Genomic DNA, 22,515 nt, shown 5'->3' on the forward strand with positions numbered 1-22,515 from the left:
TAAATATTGTATTCTTTTTTTCATGCTTTTGTAAACGGACTGGTTTTCCTTTCTTCTCCAGCTTTATTGAGGTACAATTGACAAAATTATGTATATTTAAGTGTACAAAGTAATGATTTAATATACATATACATTGTAAAATGACTTCCACAGTCAATTAACACATCTATCATCTTTTTCGGAATGTGTCCCTTTCACCCAAGTTATCAACTTTGTTGGCGTAATATTGTTCATAGTATTACATGATAGTCCCTTTCATTTCTGTAATTTGAGTCTTCTCCTTGTTCTTCTTGGTCCTTCTAACTATAGGACTGTCAATTTTGTTGATTTTTTCATTACGGCTTTTATATTCTCTATTTCATGTATTTGTGCTCTAATCTTTCATTTTCTTTCCTCATGCCTACTTTGCATTTGGTTTGCTCTTCTGGTTTCTTCAGGTAGAAGTTAGGTTGTGGATAGGAGATATTTCTTATTTTTCAATGTAGGCATTCACAGCTATACATCTGTCTCTGGGCACTGCTCTAGCTGCATCCATCCCATATGATTTAACATGTGGAGTTTTGTTTTGATTCATCTGAAGGTATTTTCTAGCTTCCTTTGACTTCTTCTTTGGCCTGCTTGCCATTTAACAATGTGTTATTTAATTTACACATATTCTTTTTTTTTTTTTTATGTTCATTTATTTCTGAGACAGAGCATGAACAGGGGAGGGGCAGAGAGAGAGGGAGACACAGAATCTGAAACAGGCTCCAGGCTCTGAGCTGTCAGCACAGAGACCGATGAGGGGCTCAAACCCACGGACCGCAAGATCATGACCTGAGCCGAAGTCGGTCACTCAACCGACTGAGCCACCCAGGCGCCCCAGATTTATACATATTCTAATTCAACTCCACCGTGTTTGGAAAACACACTTGGCATGACTTCAATTTTTTTAGTTTTCCTTTGAACGTATTTACAATATCTGCCTTGAAGTCTTTGTCACCAAGTCCTACTTCCGGACCCCCTCAAACACTGTGTCTATTGCCTGTGTATCACATGTTCTTTCATTGTATATCTCAAAGATTTGGGTCACAACTGGACATTTTCAATAATATATGATTACCTTGGATACTCGTTCTCCCCCTCCCCAGCCTGTCATCATTTGTCTACTAACTTGGCTGGACCAATTCTGTGAAGTTGATCCGTTTCTCCCATTTGGCCTCTTATGTCCTGCTCAGATGTTTTTCCTGTGTTTAACCTTTTTTTTTTTTAATTTTTTAAACATTTATTTATTACTGAGAGACAGAGAGAGACAGAGCATGAGCAGGGGAGGGGCAGAGAGAGAGGGAGACACAGAATCTGAAGCAGGTTCCAGGCTCTGAGCCAGCAGCACAGAGCCCAACGCGGGGCTTGAACTCACAAACTGCAAGATCATGACCTGAGCCGAAGTCAGACATTTAACTGACTGAGCCACCCAGGCGCCCCTCGTTGTGTTTTATCTTTTAGCCTGTTTCTCTAGAAGCCTCCCCTGGGGGAGCATAAGCCCTTTATCAGTTGAAAGTTATGATTAAGTGCCTTTGACCAGTTAGATACTTACCCTTCACTGCTGTGTGTGTGTGTGTGTGTGTGTGTGTGTGTGTGTGTGTGAAACTTGGAGACTTCTATCACAGTTCTAGAAATTTACATTTTTCCCCACACTTAGCCAGGGACCAGTAGCTTGGATGTTGCCTCCCGTGTCACTCCTGAGAGAGTCCAAGTTTGGACACAGAAAGCTGTGTGCCGGGCTGTGTGCCTGATAGGCATATGGGTGACTTTATTTTTGAGCCTGGCTTTCTAGGAATTGCCCCTAGCCTAGTGTTTGGTCAGAAATTGTGCTTAATGAAGCCTCTTGTGCCAGTGAGGCATCTACCATTTGCTGATGGAGCTGTGTGTGAATTGGGGAATGATTTCAAGTCTGCCCTGCCTCCAGTTGATGGCACCTGAGTAGCTACAGCCTAACAGCAGCACACAGCCCTTCTGAGCCCTTCATCCGCACTGTCTGCTTTCTCCCCAGGGTAGAACATCTGTAGCATTGTGCAGGAGCCAGAGATGGGGACAGAAATCTGCTTCCCCTGAGTGACACCCCTGTTCTACAAGCAGGTACTGAGACGGAGACGCCCTCTGTGTTCTCAGCTTGCCTCCCCCAATGTGGAGCCTCCATCCTGGGAGCGAGTGGGGTGCAGCAGTTGAGGCCCCAGATTCTCTGCCCGCTGCTCCTGGAGCAGAGCGTTTCCTGCAGGAGTGAGGGCTTCCTGGAAGAAGGGGAGCTTCGGTCATCTTGGCATGGGCCTCTTCAGAATAGAACAGAACTTCTGCAACACAGGGCTGTGAGGATGAGAAATACCAGCATTTTGCTCCTTTGGAGACAAAACTGTAACCTAGACAGGGAGCTGGAGGGAGAGGGAGCCCTGTGTCATTGGCCACACCTGCCCAGAGTGGAGCACCAGCTCCATGAGATAGAGCTAAGAGGGGATGAGGGAGTGAGTCATGGTTCCAATGCCATAGACCCTCCCCATTCTCACCAAGATTTAGTGGATACTCTTAAATGAATGTTTCTCCAGTTGCCATATGCCTTTAAGACAATCTCCAGAGATTTTTAAATAATTGATATTTATAATTTTCTCCAGTTAAATAGCTGTCTTGTTGGAGAGGGTTCCCCTGAGCTCCTTAAACTGCCAGTCCAGAAGTCTATATCTTAATTTTTTTTTTTTTTTTTGCCATGACCTTGTTGAAATTGATTGCATGGATGAAAACATTGACCATCAAGTGCGCCGGACCTGAGCATGAGCCCTAGATCTGCTTTTCACCAGCTACGTGGCCAGAGTTCATAAAACCCCCTTGAGTCCCCACTTCCCCATTTGTAAAGAGGGGATAATAATAGAACCTACTTCCAAGACTTGATTGGTAGTTGGCAGAGATTCAGTAAACATCAGCCCCCTGGCCCCCTTTGAATAGTCCTTTCCTGGAACATGGGAGCCTAAAGCTGCTCTGGTATCCTCTGCTCCCTCTGTGGGGCTGTCAGTCCCACCTAATCTTTTTTTTTTTAAGTTTATTTATTTTTAAGAGGGAGAGAGAGAGACAGAGCATGAGTGGGAAAGCGGCAGAGAGAGAAGGAGACACAGAATCCAACGCAGGCTCCAGGCTCTGAGCTATCAGCACAGAGTCTGACGCAGGGCTCCAACCCAGGAGCCACAAGCTGACCTGAGCTGAAGTCGGAAGCTTCTACCAACTGAGCCACCCAGGCGCCCTCTTTTTTTTTTTTCCCCCACCTACTCCTTTCAGCTCAGTCTGGAGCCATCCCTTGCAGTGGTATGTTTATCCTAGAAACAAACTTGAGCCTCTTTTCCTTGGATTCTACACAGTCCCACTCTTCACTGACCTCTCAGAGGAAACATACTCATTAGTAAGTCCAAATGGGAAAACTCCCTGCCTCATCCCCTGCCTGCACAAAATGTCAAGCCCTCTCTGTAAACTGCTCAGTCATCGAGCCTGCATCTTCCCCCTCGAAGCTCTGGGCTCAGCCAGAGTCCAGACAGCTGCTGCCCTGCTGGTGAAGAGTCAATTGTTTGACCACCTGGAGACTGAAGGAAATGTAAGGCTCTTGGAAGACACAGAGGGACTGTCCCCTTTGGCTGGAAAGGGGCTGTTTCCACGGGATCTGCCGGGCTGGCTATCTTATCATTGTTCTGAGAAGAAGGAAGGACAGATAAGTCAAGACCTTTGTGCAGAAGAGAAGGGGAATTTAAAGAAGCCAAGTGTCATTTAAGTGAAACATGATACTTCCAGTTTCACATTATGACCAGGGTGAAAACAGCTTCATAAAAAGAAGCTTCCAGGAGACCAAGAGTATATTCCCATGGGGCTCTGCTGAGATTTGGGGCCTGAGGGAATTAGGTCATCTCCAAAAAGTCCTGTCATCTGCATAAGGGAGAGGTGCACAGCTGTATGCATTAACCGGGAGCATTTGCCCAGACTTCAGAGCAGGCCCAAGGGAGATCCAATTCTGAGTCTAAAGATAGGCTGTGCGATGTTTTGTGCAGCGTGAGTTTCTGGGAAATTTGCATAATCTCTTAGGACAATGATCTGGGACAGAGGGGAGCATTAGAACCGGAGAAGTATACTGGGAATATACTGGGGCAGCTGCAAGAGCCCCTCCAATGGACTGGTTACCACCTAATTGATACTGAAAGCCTTTGTGAGTCTCAAATCAAATTTCCCTTTAAAGAGAAGGTCACAAGTAAAGTGGATGGGCAACGATTGTGGTGATTCATTTGTCCCTAAACAGCCGCTTCTGTCTGAGGCCGTGCAGGGCTCTGATCGGGATGAGGGCGTGATAGCTCACTGTCATTTCATTTTCCAGTTCCCAGGAAACTCGCTGAGATATTCCTAGGCCTCAGGTCTTGGGTTCCTCTTTCCAGAGTGGAACAGGTTCCTTTCTTGGAAACCAACAGCACCAATATAAACTTAGGACATAGGTTACTAGTGATCAAAGTCAAGTTAACCCAACAAATATTCATTAAACACCTACTGGTGAACCATGCAAAGTACCGGGCTGAAGGGGTGAGTCAGGCATGCTGTTTGATCTCATAGGATGGACCGTGAGCATGGCTGACAAGAGGCAGATATAAACGCTACAATGAAATTGCAAACAATATGCCGTGAGACATGAATTCAAAAGGAAATCTATGAAGGTAGATTTGTGTTGAGCTTCAGAAGTAGGACTAGAATATTATCAGGCACATAATTGTCCATCCTGGGACAAGGGAAGCGTGGCCAAGGCCATCAGAGTCCGAAGACTGCAGATGCATTTTCCATCCGTGACAAAGGAGACTTCTGTGCAGCAGAAAGAGCGTAAGGCAAAGAGCAGTATCACCAACAACGACAGTAACAACTGACAGAATTGAGACCTGAGTGTGTGCCAGGCTTCAGTGCCTTGCAGAAGGTGAGGAGGCAAGGGACAGGGAGGGATCAAGAGAGTCAGAGACTGGAGAGAACCGGCTGAGGTGCAACACGGCAGAAGGCCAGCTCCCCACTTTGGTGGTGACTGGGTTTACCTCATTTTTCACCCTTGTGCTCACATGCCCGGGCATGGTTTCTATCCCGAGCACAAAGTGCCCTCACCTCAACAGAGTGAGTCTATTCTGCAGCTGCCTTGATGAACTATCCCCACAGTTAGATTCCCTGCAGGTGGTACCAGCTTCCATTCAGAATCGATTTGCCACCTGCTTGGGTGGAAACCTTGGTCACAGTTACTGTGTGACCCAAGCAAAGTCATGGAGTTTATTTGGTTATTAATGTGATTGTTGGCACATCCTCTGCAATATGTCTAAATTGAATTATGGTGTCAGGTACAACTATAGACAGGAACAAAGCATGTGTATTATCCATGATCATATGTCATTAAAAAATAATATTTTTGAAAAAAAAGAAAAAGAAAGAGAGAGGGAAAGGGAAAAGGAAAGGAAAGGGTCAGATGGGCTCTCTACCCTGTCCCCACACCTGATCAGCATTGGCCTACTCACACTGGAGGGGTGGGGGCACCTTTTGGACTTCCCTCATTGGCTGATGGGCCAGAGCAGAGCCTGGGTGCTATGTCCAGCTCTCCTGCATGGCCTGCCTCCAAGCCCAGGACAAAAATCCCAGCCTCAGCAGAGTGTCCCCCACCCCATGCAAGAAGGAATAATTAAGTCAATGTCACCTTGACACCCAGGGACACGGTTTAAACACCTGGTCTACCCCTCCAGTTTCTTTCTTGGGGCTGCTCCTCCTTGCTGCACTCCAGTCCCTGGAGGCTCTAAAGGAGGTTAGCAGACAGAGACCAGCCAGTACAGTTGGCTTCCCAAGGTTTCTCGCTCCTCTGAGCCTGGAGTTGGCTGGCAACTGGGTGAGGGAGTGGGGAGCTTTCTGGCCTCAGGTCCCCTTGGAACTCTTCATGTCTCCACAGGCATTTTCAGTTCCCATTTTTCTGGCTTGGGTGGCTCCGTTTCTCTAGCTAGGGTTCCTTCACAGTTAACCAGAGCCTCCCACCCACCCACCTGTTACATGACGCTTCACAGAGGAAACTGCTCTCCCGAGCTTCTCTCCAGACTGTTTCCCTTCTTCTCTCCCTTCAAACCCTGCTCACTTATCACAAGGCAGCAACTTCCCCGACCCCCTCGTCAGCCCCCCTCTTGTGATAGACCCGGGATTAGAGCAGGCATTGCTGGGCTTCTTCCCAGAGGCACTGTTGATCGCTTGCTTGCTGGTAAAGCCTGAATGTTCATGGTCAATCTATCTTCTTCCTCTTGGCCAGCCATGTTTTTTTACCCAGCCAAGCACAGAGGGTCCATCCTGTATAGCACGCTCACACCCTAATTCTGGCCAATGAGAACTGAGAGAGATGGTCCAGTACCTTCTGGGAAAGGTTTCCTTGCTACAAAAATGAGCTGCACTGGACCATATCTGTTTTCTTCTTCCATCGAATGTAGTCATGTCTGCCAAGAAATGTAAGAACTATTTGCAAATACCAGGTGAAATTAAACCAACCAATATGCTGAAGGTGACAGAGTACAGACGTAGAAAGAACTTTGGTCCTTGAAGATGTCTTTCAGACCTTGACTTAACCTTGGAACCACCCATTCTTGGGCTATTTTACTATATGAGATAATAAAATCCACTTTGTTTGGGTTTTTTATGCCTCACAGCTGAAATCATCCCAACCCAGAGTGTGGTTTTTCTCTCCCCTTTGCCAGGTTTGCTGGGGAGAAAAGGTCTGATATCACCCCAAACTCTATCTTTACCCATGGACCAAAACCACGCCCTCTGCCTGCTGTTGTAAATAAAGTTTTATTGGGACTCAGCCATACCATTCATTTCAGATTGCCTACGGCTTGATTTGTGGCAGGAGGAATGGTATGAAAATAGTTACTATCTGGCCCTTTACCGAAAATGCCAACTTCTAATTTAGATCCATTAGATAGAGAAGCAAAGTTCCTCAAAACTTGCCACGGATTATATAGGTACATTAAAACATGAAATCCTTGGGAAAGAAGGCACTGTTAATCCTGAAGAGTCTTGGAATGCCTAGCTTCTGCCACAGATACAAGGCCACAGAGTCTGTCCTGAGAAGGACAAGATGGGGTACAAGGTGTTGATCAATCTCACAGCGTGTGTTGGTTAATCTTATGCATCCACTTAGCTAAGCCACGGCACCCTGTTACATGGTCAAATACCAGTCTAAAAGTTGCTGTGAAGTTTTTTGTTTGTTTTGTTTTGAGTAAAGCAGATTACCTTCCTGGAAAACATGATGGGCCTCACGCAGTCAGTTGGCCTTTCAGAAAAGACTGAGGTTTCCCAAGGAAGAAGAAATTTTGCCTCAAGACTGTAATAGAGAACCCCTGGGTGAGGTTTCGGTGTGCTGGCCTGAAGATATTAGACTCAAGACTGCAATATCAACTCTCAACTGAGTCTCCAGCTTGCTGGCCTTCCCCAAAGATTTTGCACTGATCATTCTAATTCTGTCCCAGCTGTAAGGTCGACATCTTATTTATTTTGTTGAGAGGAAGTTTCCAAAGGGAAAAGTCAGAGATGATTCCCAAATGGACACAAGAGTCAAGATGTTTATTATTATATGGCACAATCCTGCCTCCAACACACAGATCCTGAGTTCACAGTTACAAAGACTGGGAAGAAACCTTGGGTAAGCCGACCCCTGTCATACCAAGAACTAAATAGAGGTGTCTCTGAGGGCAGGTTCAGAGGTGAGGTCAACCCAGCTGAAACATCTTTTTAAACACAAGGTTCACAGGTCAAGTCCGGCCAGCTTGCCACTTCTCCGTTGAGGATGTCTTACATTCCTTGGGAAACTGCATGCTTGTAAGAAGAGGTAGAGGGGCTGTACTTCCCTCCAGGACACAGCAGGAGCCACAGTCTCCAGCCGGGGAGTCTCCCCAGAGTGCCCTGAGGATGATTTGCTTTGAAATACAAAGCCCAGGAACTGGACAAATGGCCCTTGTCTGGGCAAATGCTCTGTGCTCTCTCAAGGTTCCTTTCTTTTCCATGTCGAAAGTCTCCACTTCCGTTGGCTGTTTAACATCCTGGCTTGAGGGAAGGTTCTAATCGTTGATTAGCTTGCCCCCTTGAATCTCAGTATCTGTCTATTCATAGGAATTCTGGCTCTCAGGCAACACCAGACTCTTTGTAGAGGGAAATCCTTAAGAAATTATACTTTGAGAAACCGTCCTTCTGTAAACCCTCCTGCCCTTGTAGTGTTTCATGCCATGTCCAGCAAACAGTCTTGCCATTTGTTAAATGAGTCAAAATATTGCACAGCAGAAAGTCATTTATTACAATTCTAGTTCCATTGAAAATGCAACTTATTCAGGCATCTTGCATTGCCATAGTTATTTTCATCTTATTTCTGAGATATTAGCAACTCATGGCCATTACGGAGTCCACTCATAATAATTGAGTTTCTGGCAGCCCCACATTGTCAGCATCCCCCAGATCCCCCAGGAGCATAGCCCAAGTAGAAGGTGGCAAAGTGTATGAAGTGTGGGTGCATGGGGGGTCACATAGATCTACAGGAGGCTCAAGAAGACAGGGAAAGCCTAAGGAAATGGAAAGCTGTGCCTTCTAAATTTTTTTTTTTACATTTATTTATTTTTTAGAGACAGAGCACTGGTCAGGGAGGGATAGAGACAGAGGGAGACAGAATCTGAGCCAGGCTCCAGGCTCTGAGCTGTCAGCACAGAGCCCGATGCGGGGCTCAAACTCACAAACCGTGAGATCATGATCTGAGCTGAAGTCAGACGCTTAACTGACTGAGCCACTCAGGCGCCCCGAAAGATGTGCCTTCTAAAGAAGTACATCTTCTGATCTGTACCGTTGGATGAGCCAAAATCATATATATGTATATATATCCAATGTCAGGAACCTAGGGAGGAGAAGGTGAAGGGAAAGACCTTTGACTCATTACAAACCAGACTGATTTATGCTCTCTGACTATGGATGTTCATGCCACCCTTGTCTTCACATATGTCTTTTTTTTTTTTTTTGATTTTTTAAAAATTTATTTATTCATTTTGAGAGAGAGAGCTTGTGTGTGTGCAAGCAGGGGAGGGGCAGAGAGAGAGAATCCCAAGCATTCTCCACACTGTCAGCACAGAGCCCAATGCAGGGCTAGATCTCACAATTGTGAGATCATGCCCTGAGCCAAGATCAAGAGTTGGACATCTAATGGACAGAGCCACCCAGGTGCCCCCTCTTTGGAGCCGACCTAGGGACGGTGACATCTTTTTCTCAAGACCCAGTAGAGAAAGGGCTTGAGCTAAGCAGATATTTTTCCCCAAAAGGAAGTTTCAGCAGCAATTTTTAGCTATCCCCTTTAAAGAAATTTTTTTTAATCTTTATTTATTTTTGAGAGAGAGACAGAGTGCGAGCGGGGGAGGAACAGAGAGAGAGGGAGACACAGAATCCGAAACACGCTCCAGGCTCCGAGCCGTCAGCACAGAGCCCAACGCGAGGCTCGAACTCACAAACCGTGAGATCATGACCTGAGCAGAATTCGGCCGCCCAACGAACTGAGCAACCCATGCACCCCTAGCTATCACCTTTTAAAGCAATCTCTCTCCGGGGTTCCTTGGTGGCTCAGTCAGTAGAGCAGCTGACTTTGGCTCAAGTCGTGATCTCGCAGTTCACAAGTTGGAGCCTCAAGTCAGGCTCTTTGTTGACAGCTCAGAGCCTGAGGCCTGCTTCGGACTCTATGTCTGTCTCTCTCTACCCCTCCATGGCTTGTGCTGTGTCTCTCTCAAAAATAAAAACACTTTTTAAAAATTTAAAGTAAGCTCTCTCCATCCCAGGAAACCCTGTGCCTAAGCACTTATTAGTTCTGCAACATCGGATACAAAGTTTCTCCAAAGCATAACCATAACGGACAAACAATAAGTAGTATATAAAGGGCATGTATCTGTGTGTACATGTATATGTATGTATGTGTCTGTGTAAGAAGGCAATTATGTGGCACCCATTATGCAAAGTTATGTCCATTTGGAGAATAAATTCTCATTTTCAGCCTGCCTCCAGCATGGGTTAAAGAGTTCCATATATTAACCTGAAGTTGTTATTGATATACTAACAAATGGAGTTAATGAAAACCATTTCACATAGGAAGGAAGGGTAGATGGTATGCAGATTGAGAAATCATCTGAAAACTGATGGCAAGTCCTTCTATGTGTTAAGATCATGCAACGGATGACCTCACTGCTCAAGGATTCCATCAGACCAAGTGGTGCAAGCAGCATTCTGTAAGTGGCCTCTTCCTGCTGGTGGGTTTAATAAAATGGAGCCAATTAAAGGCAAAGAAAAGTTGCTTGGTTTAAACTGGATCTTACAGATCTCAAACAAGTGCAATCATCCAATTGTTTCCTAAAGAATATACATTCGAAATCGTGAAGACTTTGAAAAAGTGCCTTTAAAAATCACTTGTTCTGAATGTTATGTCAGGGAGAGTAAAGGGGGGAAAAAGTCCGACGAAGTCATCCCTAAAAGGCCTTAGATAGTTAACTAGCAATTTTTTTAAATTTTTTTTTTTTCAACGTTTATTTATTTTTGGGACAGAGAGAGACAGAGCATGAACGGGGGAGGGGCAGAGAGAGAGGGAGACACAGAATCGAAACGGGCTCCAGTCTCTGAGCCATCAGCCCAGAGCCTGACGCGGGGCTCGAACTCACGGACCGCGAGATCGTGACCTGGCTGAAGTCGGACGCTTAACCGACTGCGCCACCCAGGCGCCCCTTAACTAGCAATTTTAATGCAAACTCACCTTTACTGTTTTAAGGGAATGGCCTTGAAAGTGATCCTCATTATTAATAGCATTTATGTCCAATTACATAAACCTATATTTCAAGACTCAGAGAAATCTAAATTGCATCTCGACAACATGTGATTATGCCCAGGCATTTTCACAACTTGCCTCTCAAAGCACCAGAGGGAAGAAGGCAATTCCTCACTCTTCCTTGCCTTAGCTGATGCAATAAGTCACATGTGTTTTATCAGACTCGGGCTCTTGTCCACTTACCCCCTCGAAAATCAAACACAAATTCGTTCTTTGTGGCTCTTTCTTGACTAAAAATGTTGGATCCATTTGTGTTTGTTTCCATGTGGCTTTTTACGGATCTTACAAGTTAGTTTGTACTGTTCACAAAATAACGACTTCTCCAAAGACTTTCTGATGCAGGAACACTATAAAACGTGAAACTAAAGGGGCGCCTGGGTGGCGCAGTCGGTTAAGCGTCCGACTTCAGCCAGGTCACGATCTCGCGGTCTGTGAGTTCGAGCCCCGCGTCGGGCTCTGGGCTGATGGCTCAGAGCCTGGAGCCTGTTTCCGATTCTGTGTCTCCCTCTCTCTCTGCCCCTCCCCCGTTCATGCTCTGTCTCTCTCTGTCCCAAAAATAAATAAACGTTAAAAAAAAAAAAATTAAAAAAAAAAAAAAACGTGAAACTAAAAAAAAATTTAAAAAAAAAATAAATAAATAAATAAAAAAACGTGAAACTGCCCCAGGTGAACAGGATAATGCCCTGGTCCTTAATGGACTTTCAAAGGCTCCCTTTCCTGGGGCCATGTGCTAGGGTAAGAAGCCTTGCAGAAACTTCTGTGTGGCCTCATCTCCCCTGAGGTCCAATCTTCCAACAGGGTAGATGTGGCTTTACCCCCACTCCTTGGTGGCACAAACACAGTGTCCTAGACCCAGATTCTTTATTCACTTTACTCACCATGTCCCCTTGGATGGGCAATTGAGCTTCCTTGAATCTGTTTTCTAATCTGAATCTGGCAGAAAAGGGGAAAAAATCATATGCCAGATATTGATTAAACACCACCACATTCCAGAGTCAGTATCTTAGAAAACAGAATCAGTCTTCCTCCCTCAAGGAGCTCATGGTAAAGAAATGAAACATACAGCTTGCCAGAGAGTAGTACATGTGAGCCAGTGAGGAGCATTGTGGTTAGGGGACCAGGAAAGACCTCAAAGGGAAGGTGATTTGTGCGTAAAGACCTGAAGGAGGCGAAGGAACAAACCCTGTGGACCTGTGGAGGCAGAGCCTTCCAGGCTGAGGAAACAGCAAGTGCAAAGGCCCTGTGGTGGGAGTAGACCTATGCAGGAAAAAGAGTGTGACCAGAGCAGAGAGAAGGAGGGGAAGTAGGAGATGAGGTCAGAGAGGCAATAAAGGGGGCAAGATCATCTAAGAAAAGAGGTAGAAAACAACAGCCTAGGGTCACATGACCTGCCACCTGTTTTTGTAAATAGTCTTATTTGAACCACAACCAAGCAGAGTTAAGTAGTTGCAACACAGGCTATTTAGCCCACAAAGCCCAAAATATTTAATATCTGTCCTTTTACAGAAAACACTTGGGAGTCTCCAGTTTAAACAAATAGGTTTATTTTTCTCCATGACAGGTCTAGAGTGGGCAGTGCAGGCAAGGTGCAGAAGCCCCATGATGTTAATAAGGCCCAGACTCTTTTTTATCTTTATGGTCCACTAGTCTTAGCCTATGGATGTGTTTCATCATGTTCTCAAAATAGCTGTCAGTGCTCCAGAAATAGTACATTCTATCCACATCTGAGATAGAAAGGCAGGTGAAAGAGGTATCGGTTCCTTCTACTAGGAAAGCAAAAGTTGACTTCACCCCCACCCCCGGAATGCTTTTCCCTGTCTCTTTGCCTAGAAGTAGGTCATATGGCCCTTCTAGCTTCCAAGGAAGTTGGGAAAGCCACGGAAAGGACCGTCAAGATTGACTTAGTCACTTTCAAACTTTTTTGACCATAACCCACAGTGAGAAACATATCATATCATAGCCTAATGCACGTAACTGAAATACTGCAAACAAAAGTTTCGTAAGAGGCAACTTACATTTACGTTGTGTGCTGTAAACTGATATTTTCTCTTCCAGTGTCTTAAATATGAGTCACATCATCTACTCACTTAATTTCATCACCCACCATGGGGATGGTGCAAGTGCCTTATGAAAAATGCAGTGGTCACAATCCGTCGCTAGGGACTGGCACAGCTCTGCTCCAAACAAGTTCCTGGCTCTCCCTCTCTCTCTCAACTTTCTTCCTTTTCCATTCCTTTACTTCCTTCCTCTCTTTTCTCCAAAGAAGAGAATGGATAATGGATTGGCAACTAACAATAGCCACAACACCCACCATAAGTGAGCTGGAGACCAAATACAGTTTCATTGAATACTGAGTGAAAGGAGAAGGTGATCATCCTTCTGAAGGAACTGAGGACCCTGATGACAGACACTTGTCTTCCATGTAAAATCCAGGTGGAAACACCTATTCCCCAGGGGGTGTCGAGGGGATTGTGTGGGGTCCCCGATGTATAGCACTAGCACAGTGCCTGACACATGGTGGGAATGCAAGACACAACAGGTTGCTTCCTCAAATGCAATCATCTCTCCAGACCGGTCCTGGCCCTGGACACAGAATCAACCAGATAAGAGGGAATGATTCATTCTCAAGGGCTGGAAAGTCCCAGGGAAATTGCATGTTACCCTGGTGCTGTGCTTACTTATCCTATTGGGCACAGGATGAATACTCAGAGGTTAAGGGCTATGTTGAATTTTGCCCACTGTTTTTGTCTGTTTGTTTTGTTACATAATTGTTTTCCAAGTTAGCTATCATACTGTGTGGTCTTGGTTTCAGTAGTAGAACCCAATGATTCATCTGTTACATATGACACCCAGTGCTCATCCCAAGTGCCCTCCTTAATGCTCATCACCCATTCAGCTCATCCCCCTACGTCCCCACCCCACCCCCATCAACCCTCAGTTTGTTCTGTGTATGTAAGAGTCTCTTATGGTTTGCTTCCCTCTCTATTTTTATTATATTTTTCCTTCCCTTACCCTATGTTCATCTGTTAAATTTCTCAAATCCCCCATATCAGTGAAATCCTATGGTATCTGTCTTTCTCTGACTGACCTATTTCACTTAGCATAATAACCTCCAGTTCCATCCACGATATTGCAAATAGCAAGATTTTATTCTTTTTCATCGTCAAGTAGTATTCCATTGTGTAGTGTGGTGTGTGTGTGTGTGTGTGTGTGTGTGTGTACCACATCTTCTTAATCCATTCCTCAGTTGATGGACACTTGTTGCTCACTGTTTTTGAAAATTTTTCAGAAGCAGCAGTTATTGGCCTTAGCTTTGATGACCAGAACTTTTGGCTATGCAGGAGTGGAAGTCCCTGACCACAGGCCCTAAGCTGGCAGAGGATGGGCCATTCTCCATGAACTCATGCAAGGGCAAAGGTGAAGTATTTCTGGTCATCTTTAGCCCCCTCATTTTTGCAAGTGGGGAAATTGAGGCCCTGAGCAGTTACAACATGGCAAGCTCGTGCAGGAAATAGACAGCAGAGCCGATCTCTTGACCCCAAATCCAGCAGCAATAATTAACACAGCCCCTCTCAAGAGGGGTCCAAAGGGCCCATAAATTCAAATCCCAGGCTGAATATACCCGCATTTTTCTAGAAGGTACGTATCAGGTTCTAAAATGGACATCTGTTTCTACAAAGTTAGGAACCACAGATTGAATGACACTAAAATGATTCGTGTTGAGAGTTCAAGAGAAGAGGTCTGGAGGTCAGGACTAGGGATGGTGATATAAAACAGAAACTGCAAATGTTTCCATCAGCCTCTTCCCCACCCCACCCCACCCCCACCCCCTCCATACCCCAGAAACAATGAGCTTCTGAGTTCTCTAAAAGGCCTGTGTGCTTTTGTCCCCTCTGCCTCTGTGCAAGCAAATCCCCATCCGGTAGGCGGTGATTGGGAGAGAAGTTTATCTCCTTTTTTTTTTTTTTTAAGTTTATTTTTATTTTGAGAGAGAGAGACAGAGAGACAGAGCACACAGGCACACACCAGCAGGGGAGTGGCAAAAAAAAGAGAATCCCAAGCAGGCTCCCCACCGTCAGCACAGAGCCCAACGCAGGCCTCCATCACAGGAGCCATGAGAACAAGACCTGAGCGGAAATCAAGAGTGGACGATTAATTGGCTGAGCCACCCAGGGGCCCCAAGAAGTTTACCTCCTCTTTACCATCGGATCGCATTTCTTAAACTCAGAATGAGTTCTAAGAGGCCACACCAAACAGTAGGACCACACACAGGTGCCCCTTGAGCAAAAAAGATGACAACGGCCTGGCTTTAACTGATAACATCCTCCCCAGTGCACACTAGTAATTTTGGTACCCACGAAGTGGCCTTTGTTGGAAACCCAAGGGTCCTGATCACCCAAGGGTCCCAGACTCCGCCCACGCACCGGACCCTCCCGGCAGAGTCGGGACTGCTTCCTCCAAGCGTCTCCGGGCGCCCTCGTCGCGACGCGGGGCCACCTCTCCGGCCCGAGTCCCCGAACCTTCTTCGCTGCCTCTCGGGCACCGCCCGAAGCCCACCCTCCCCTGTGTGCCCGGGGCGGGGCGGGACGGACGCGGCGGCGCCATTGGCCTGCGCGAGGCGAGAGGCGGGGAGAGGCGGGGATGGGCGGGGCGCAGAGGGACACATGGAGCGGGCCATTGGCCGGAGCCGGGCGAGGGGCGGGGAGGGGCGGGGAGGGGCGGGCCCTACGCTCTAAGCCCCAGGGAACTGGGGCAGTAAGCGCTGCCTACACAGCTCGAGTGCCGGCGAGGGCACAGCACGGGCAGCGGCTTCTGGACGGCGCGATGAGCGGACGGTGAGTGATGCAGAGGCAGGAGAGTTTGGGGGCATCCACGGAGCACCGTCACCCCCGTCCCCGAGCCCAAGACCGCCCCCAACCATGGGCTCTGGAGCCTGGGCACCGGTGCCCCTTGGCTGCCGCGTGCAGAGTTCCCTCCCCCTGCCAGCCTGGCGCAGCCCCGGCCATTGCTGAGAGTGGGCACTGCGCCAGGCACCTTCTCCAGAGGGAAGGCACTTCAGGGGCTCAAACCTGAGCACGATGGGTGAGAGCGGCCGCAGGCTACACCTTTGCCCAGTTTGCCTCTTATCTTAGGCAATATCCTAGAAGCATTGATCTTAGTTGTGGGGAGAGGCTCCAAGAGGCTCTGGCACAACTCTCGGATTTCACAGATGGAAAACCGGCGCCGAGATAATAGCAGAAGGAGGGGCTTGCCTCACCACGCCATTTACAGAGGATTTGCCTTGTTCCCAGACCTGTGCAAAGGTCATTAGCACAATACGGCACCTACTTCTCACAGCCCTGATACTTTCATTTTCCCCATTTTCAGATGAGAAAACTGAGGCATAGAGAGTTATGGAACTGTCCAGTTTCACCCGGATGAGTCAGTGGTTGAGACAGGATTTGAACTCAGACTTTGTTGGGCCAGGTCTCATTCATTTCAGCAGCTGACTTCAGAGGTCACCCTGCCCACCATCCTATTCCAACCCCCACCCCCCACCCCTCCCCGCCCCAGCTCCTGACACTCAATCAGGCACTTCTAATCCCCAAGAGATGCTTCAGTGTTTTTACAATGGGGCACAGCCCTGTGGGAGGGAGAGCCTCCTCCCACACCAGTGGGATCAGTGCAGGGTTAGTGCTGGTCAGTGCTTTCTTAAAACACTGTAAGGAAAGCTTTAGTAAACTCACTTCATAAGCAAATTAAATAAAGTCCCAGCAAGTGGGGCTAGGATACTGGAATTTGAACCCAGGCAGGTTAGACTCCAAAGCCTCACACTTGCACTGGCAGAAGAAACCCTTCCTAGCTTCTCTATAGTTTAACTGCTCAGGGTACAGTCAAGATTTGTTGCCAGTAGCCATGATTTAAAAAAAAGATACCCGCAGTGAATTGGTAGAACTGACAGGTTAATGCAGGTCTGCTTGCCTCCTGCTCTCCAGTATAATCCCTGAGCTGCTACCACCAGGGTGAGAGGTGTGAAAGGGAGGAAGGGAGGAAGGAGAGACTGAGGGAGAGGAGAGAAAGGGGCGGGGGGGGGGAGAGAAGGGGAAGGGTGAGCAGAGAAGATGAACCGCATTAAACTTAAGTCGAAACATTTCTGGCTGGAAGTTGTAATGGGGTGTGGTTCAGCTCTCTGTCAGTGGTGAAGTATATTTTCAGCAGTTCTTGTCATCATTCTCTGTGTGGGTAGTGCTGGTGGTTCGACTTGACAGCGAAAATGAGGTTGACGCTACTGATTAAACAGCCCTGTGAAAGTGGGAAGGGAGGCCATATTTCCACCCTGAGACTCCGGTGGGCAGCCTGGAGGTCGAGAACAGAGTGAAGGTCCAGGGTCCCCCTGGGTCAAGGTCACCTGGACAATGACAGAGAACAAAGGACATGAACAGAACTCAGCATGTCTCAGTTCAGATCCTGTAAGTGCGAAGCCTCACGGGGAGACCCTGACCAGGAGGTCTACCGGAAGGCACTCTGGACTGGGCCTCTGGGGACCTGGGCCCTGGTTTTGAGAGCAAACTCAGCCATATGTCCTTGCTCACAGCCACTCCAGGGGAGAACTGCCACCCTCTTTGAGTCCCTTGTCCCCATCTCTAGAGCACACCCCGTTATGCCCTATCATGAGAGCTTCAGTTTATTATGGGTGAGCCTGCTGTGAGGCCCATCTTATAGCAGTCAGTGATTCAACTAATGAGGGACCTGAGGCTGAGAGAGGGAACGGGACTTGGCCTAAGGTCACACAGCTGAAGAATCACAGAGCAGAGCTTGAAACTCAGATCCTTGTAAAGGTTGGGTTGTTATCTGGTCACAGAGTACAGTGAAGGAAGTGTTTTGGAATTGTTTTCAAGTAAATTAAAACCAAATAGAAAGCAGCTACATTTCCCAGAGCTTCTGCTCTAGTGAAAGGGGAACTTATAGTTTGCTCAGTTTTCTTTTCTGGCTGTCTGACCTCCTTCCCCAGGAGGCACTGCTGAGGGAGAGATTTGGAACCCCTTCCCCTTGCCCTGCCTGACTTTGGGGGATGGGAGCAGGGATGCCATGCAGCCCCATAGCTGCAGAGCTGGGAAGAGCCCTGAAGATGCTCTAGATCAGCTGCCGGTACAATCCTGGTTAAACTGAGGCCCAAGGGCTGGCACAACGTGGTGATGTCACATGCCACATTGACACTGCAGCGAAACCCACACCCAGACTTCTCTCTGGGATGCCCCTTTGCCTACTCCCTCTCGCTGTGACACGTTTCAGCAGAGTTCTTAACCTGGGCTCTGGGAATCCAGGGGCACATGAATAGGGACTTCCCAAGTCCCCTGCGGTAGTATGCAAATTTGGTGCACACACTTGCACACTCATGCACACATGTGCATTTTTCTGGGGAGTGTGTGTTATTTCAAGAGATTCCAAAGGGCTCTATGGCCCAGAAGATTCTGAGCCCCACTATGTGTCACAAGAAACCACCTCCAGCAACTGCCCTTGGCACACAGGCCTGGTGCAGTAGATAGCAGGGGTGGGGGAAGCCACAGAGGGCACCCGGTGTGGCCCAACAGCAGCTGGCACTGAATCCTTGGAGGGCTTGCCCCCCCCCACCCCGCACCTCTGGCCCCAGACACTCAGGCTGTTGGTCATTCTGAGCACCTGTCTGGCCCAAAAAGCATGGCTGAGGGGATTCCTGCTTCCATAGACACCCTCTTCCATAGGCAAGGAAGGGTCCCACACGGCCAAGTGTGTGTGAGAGAGCGAGCAGGAGGGTCGGAAATGGCTTTCTTGCCTCGAGCTGCCGTGCCTCGAGAGCAAGAGCAGAAGCCCAAAATCCTGCCACAGGGGGCTGGGTGAGCACTGCCTGTGCGCTCGGGTGAGAAGCCGTGAGGAAGGCCAGCCTACGTGTGGACAGAGGGCCAGGCTCTTCAGAGGAAGGGCGATGGTGTCAGGGAGACCCGGGTGCCAGAATGGGCTCAGGGAGACCTGTTGGTGGGAGCCCAGGAGGCGGGAGGATGCAGTAAAGGCGAGCTGGGGTCCGTGAGTCAGCCCAGGAGAAGGCAGTGAGTGGAGTGGCTGCTGTCTCTGCGGCCACCTCTCCTGCCCTCCCTCAGCCACCATCACCACCATCTGGAGTGCGCACTGTGTCCTCCTGGGACCTCCTTCCCAGCTACCGTGCTGAGGCAAGGAGGGCTGTGGCTGAGCCAGCGGGCAGATGACGGCAGAGGGAGGGGGGTGGACAGCCATGGATATGGAGGGGAGGGTAAGGACAGCAGTGTGGAGGGGCGGGGGGCAGCAGCTGCTGAGTCGCTGTCTGCTGTCTGCATCCCAACAACTGGCTTTCTCAGCAAAAATGTGTTGCTGAGGGGCAGCCCGTGTGCGACCAGACGTCCTCTCGGAGGCAGCTGGTACCAGCAGGCACTGCAGCTTCCTCCGTGGCCAAGCTCCGCCATTTGCTGGCTGACAGGTGCTGGGGGGTTGGGAGGGGGGCCCTTTAAGGCCCCTTCTTTCCAGTGCCCCCTGCTGCCCCTGGCTGGTCATGGGCTACTGAGCGGAGTACATCAGCTTCCCGGGAATGCGAGGCAGTGTCCCTGCACCTGCCCTCTCTCTCGGAGCCTGCCTCCTTCTGGCAGGAGCATCCTGGGCCCCACACCTCTGTCCTCCTTTCTTTTGCTTCCCGCGTCGCTTTATTTACACATTGGATTGTAATCATGCCTAAATAAGAGAATAATCATAACTTGAGGAAGCGTTAGAACAGAGGTTACCAAGCCCCCAGATCTCCCAGACATCCCCGGAGCATTTTAATTTGGATAGTGACGCATTGACCATTTTGCCAAGTGAGGACAATGACCATCTATTTTTGCCATCATTTCAGGAAAAGAGAGGGCATTGTAAGAGGGAAAAGTAGGCAGCGCGGAGTCGTGAAAGAAAAGGCTTTCAAATGTACTCAGTTGGCTTCTTGGAAACCCCACTCGCTTAGCCTTTCTTTCCCCTTCGGCCCTGGCCAGTAGGAATCGGGCTGTCATGGTGACCCGAAGGGCCACAAAGCTGCCTTCTTCTGTGATAACCGGCTCCATGACCACAAACAAGGGAGAGATGGGCCAAGCCTAGCAGTTGTAAAGGCTTCAGTGTCCTTTGTCCCAAACCAAAGGCCAGAGACAATAGCAAGGGCAGGCTGTGGTGCCTGCTGTCCTCAGCAGCCCCTCTGCATGGCTGACAGAGCAGCCACTGAAGTGGAAAGCAAAAACAGTTCACTGCTTGTTCACTGGGGACAGGTAGGTAACCATGGCTGGCAGGTCGCCCCGGGGGCCCTTCTCTGGGGGACAAGGAGCCCTGGCTGCTGTATGAGTCTCTGGTTGGGAACAGAGCCTAGTCTGGCCTGGGGAAGAAAACGTGGAGACCTGAGCTGTGTGCCCTGGGGCCCTGGGGGAGGGGTGGAGGCCAGGACAAAGAGCGCTGGATCCCAGGGCCAGAGGGTTGGCCTGCCCAGCTGCATCTGTCACTCTGGTTTTTGGACTGCGCCAGGGTGGCAGGCCAGCCCCAGCCCATCCTCTCCCCCGCTCCAGCTTCAACCAAAGTAACCTTGCTTTTTTTTTTTTTTTTTAAGATTTTTATTTTTAAAAATTTTAAATGTGTATTTATTTTTGAGAGTGAGAACAGGAGAGGGGCAGAGAGAGAAAGGGGGACAGAGGATCCAAAGCAGGCTCTGTGCTCACAGCAGAGAGCCTGATGCGGGGCTTGTACTCATGAACCACGAGATCATGACCTGAGCCCAAGTTGGATGCTTAACCGACTGAGCCACCTAGGCATCCCACAAAGTAGCTTTGCTATAATCCATTTGTGTGTTGGACTTCTGCCTGTAAATATGAGATTGTGCTTTTTATTAAAGGTTGAAAAGCACTCCACTAAGAGATTCGCTAAGGCCGTGTCCAGTGCACGAAGAGAGTGAATATTTAAAAAGGGGCAGTTTCAGGAACATGTTCCAAACAGAGAGGGATCTCTGTTTGCTTTCTTCCTGTTGCTCTCTTCTCTCTCTCCCTCCCTTGCAACTCTCTCATTCAGCACTTATCTCTAGGGCACCTCTAAGGTGCACATACACCTCACTTTAGAGCTCTACAAGACACTGGGCTTATCAAAATGAATGAAAATCATCTCAACATTCAGTCTGGTAAAGGAGGCACAAAGGCACAGAGTTCAGATTTGGAATGGAGATCTTATGAGTGACCGCAAGCTCAGGTCTGGAACTCAGGGAGGTGGAGACATTGTCTCCTCCGGGTGGAAGGGTGGACATGTGAGAATCAGACAGACAGATGATGCATATCAGAAGTCTGTCATTCTCTCAAAGAAGATACTGTTTTTCTAGGGGGCAAGGTTCCCGCCACATAAGGTTCAGACCCAGCCCAGCAAGTTGGAAGAGACCCCCTTTGTTGAAGTGGGCCCTTTATTGCCTACCTCCAGCCTTGCTCACTCATTTCCTGCCCTCCCCTGGGCCAGTGTACAACCCCCCCCATTCTCCATTCCTGCCGAGCTAAGGTATTTACTTTATGGGCTGCCTTCCCCCTTCCTTCTTCACTTGACCACCTATAATCCAGGACCCTTCTCCACTTTCTTCCTGACCCCATCCCCCCGCTGATGCCACCTGACTCCGGCTAGAGCCGCTCAGCCTGTTGGTCATGTCCTTTTAAAAAGCAGATTCTGGAGGGCAAAGTTCTCCCGAAAGCCAGTGCTTGGAAGGTTTCATGTGTTACTTTGTACCATGCTTTGCAAATAATATTATACAGAGCCCTAGGCAAAGCCCTGGATGGGGGGTCCCGGCCACCCACCTCACTGTCAACCCGAGCAGCCCCTTTTAATCTGATTTGCATAAATATTCCATGTGAACAAAGTTCAGTGGAACCAGGCTTCCATTTCATCTTGGCCTAGAAAGCGTTTGGGGGAGGGGCACCTGGGTGGCTCAGTTAGTTAAGCGTCCGACTTCATCTCAGGTCATGATCTCGAGGTTTGTGGATTCGAGCCCCGCGTCGGGCTCTGTGCTGACAGCTCGGAGCCTGGAGCCTGCTTCGGATTCTGTATTTCCGTCTCTCTCTGCCCCTCCCCCACTTGTGCTGTCTCTCTATCAAAAATAAATGAAATGTAAAAAAAAAAAAAATCGCAGGGTGGGGCATGGTGGGGTGGGAAGGGGCAGCTGCCATCTTCGAGACAGAAAGATGCAGGACAGCATTTCATACGTAACCATTTGAATGTTTTTGCCGTTTTAAGAATTCAGAACTCTTGTTGGGGAAGCCTGGGAGGTGGGGTACGAAGAGCTTCCGTTTGTCCGGTAGATGGCACAGTAGGGGCTGGTTGTGCGGAGGGGCGGCTGCTGACGAGTTTGCAACAACCAGCCCTGGTCTGTGTTGCCTGGGTGCTCACTCAGAGGGGCTGTTGTCCAGGAGCCTGTGGCCCTGGGTCCCTGAGGGTCACTGCTCCTCCCCAGCCAGTCCCCTCTGCCTTTCCCCGCCCCATTCCCACCCTTCTGGCCAGAGCCAGGGCCCATTCTTAACCTTGCCCGTTGATCATTTCAAGAAACCTCTGTTTCCTGTGCGGCACCCAGGGAGAACATGCTCCACAAGCCCCACTTGTAT

At 48.6% G+C, this 22,515-nt stretch overlaps 1 protein-coding gene across 1 annotated transcript in view; it reads left to right on the forward strand.

Annotated features, from left to right (window-relative positions):
* The first annotated feature begins 15,656 nt into the window (after nucleotides 1-15,656).
* The window catches only part of RASSF4 (Ras association domain family member 4), a 33,381-nt gene continuing 26,522 nt past the window's right edge, over nucleotides 15,657-22,515 (forward strand). The window contains exon 1 of the mRNA XM_030335013.1: nucleotides 15,657-15,726. The gene's annotated coding sequence lies outside the window, so the exon portion shown is untranslated. The remainder of the gene's footprint in view (nucleotides 15,727-22,515) is intronic.

The sequence above is a fragment of the Lynx canadensis genome, chromosome D2 (assembly GCF_007474595.2).
Source record: "Lynx canadensis isolate LIC74 chromosome D2, mLynCan4.pri.v2, whole genome shotgun sequence".
NCBI lineage: Eukaryota > Metazoa > Chordata > Mammalia > Carnivora > Felidae > Lynx > Lynx canadensis.